Source organism: Penaeus monodon, chromosome 21, assembly GCF_015228065.2.
Source record: "Penaeus monodon isolate SGIC_2016 chromosome 21, NSTDA_Pmon_1, whole genome shotgun sequence".
In the NCBI taxonomy this organism is placed as follows: Eukaryota; Metazoa; Arthropoda; class Malacostraca; order Decapoda; family Penaeidae; genus Penaeus; species Penaeus monodon.
Window position 1 is genome coordinate 40492450 of NC_051406.1, and position 374 is coordinate 40492823.

At 34.8% G+C, this 374-nt stretch overlaps 1 protein-coding gene across 1 annotated transcript in view; it reads left to right on the forward strand.

The window, feature by feature from the left end:
- Positions 1-374, forward strand: part of LOC119586489 (leishmanolysin-like peptidase) — a gene marked incomplete at its 5' end in the record, with an annotated part of 14738 nt that overhangs the window by 2748 nt on the left and 11616 nt on the right.

A 374-nucleotide genomic window follows, 5' to 3' on the forward strand; every position in this document is an offset into this window, starting at 1 on the left:
ACAGTCGTCATCATCATCTAAACTATAAGTCAATTAATAGTGAGGCGAGAATAAAAAAAAAATTGCAAGTTCCGCATTAGTTGAAGTTGAAATTGAAGAGAACTATTGACTGGAGAATTGACTGTTAGCGAGACAACGGTACAGCCTGTTACTGGGTCCGTTGACAGGTCGTTGCTCACTTTGACAGTTATATATTTTTCTTGCTTTTTTGAAACGTAGAGAGGATGACTGAAAAAGATATATATTATTTGTTGCAACAGTTGGTAATATTGTGGCTGTTGATAGTTGCATATTATTGGGTATAATTTAGGTGGACTTATATGAAACTTGATGAGGATAACATAATTGCATAATAGCATGATGGCAGCTTTTCA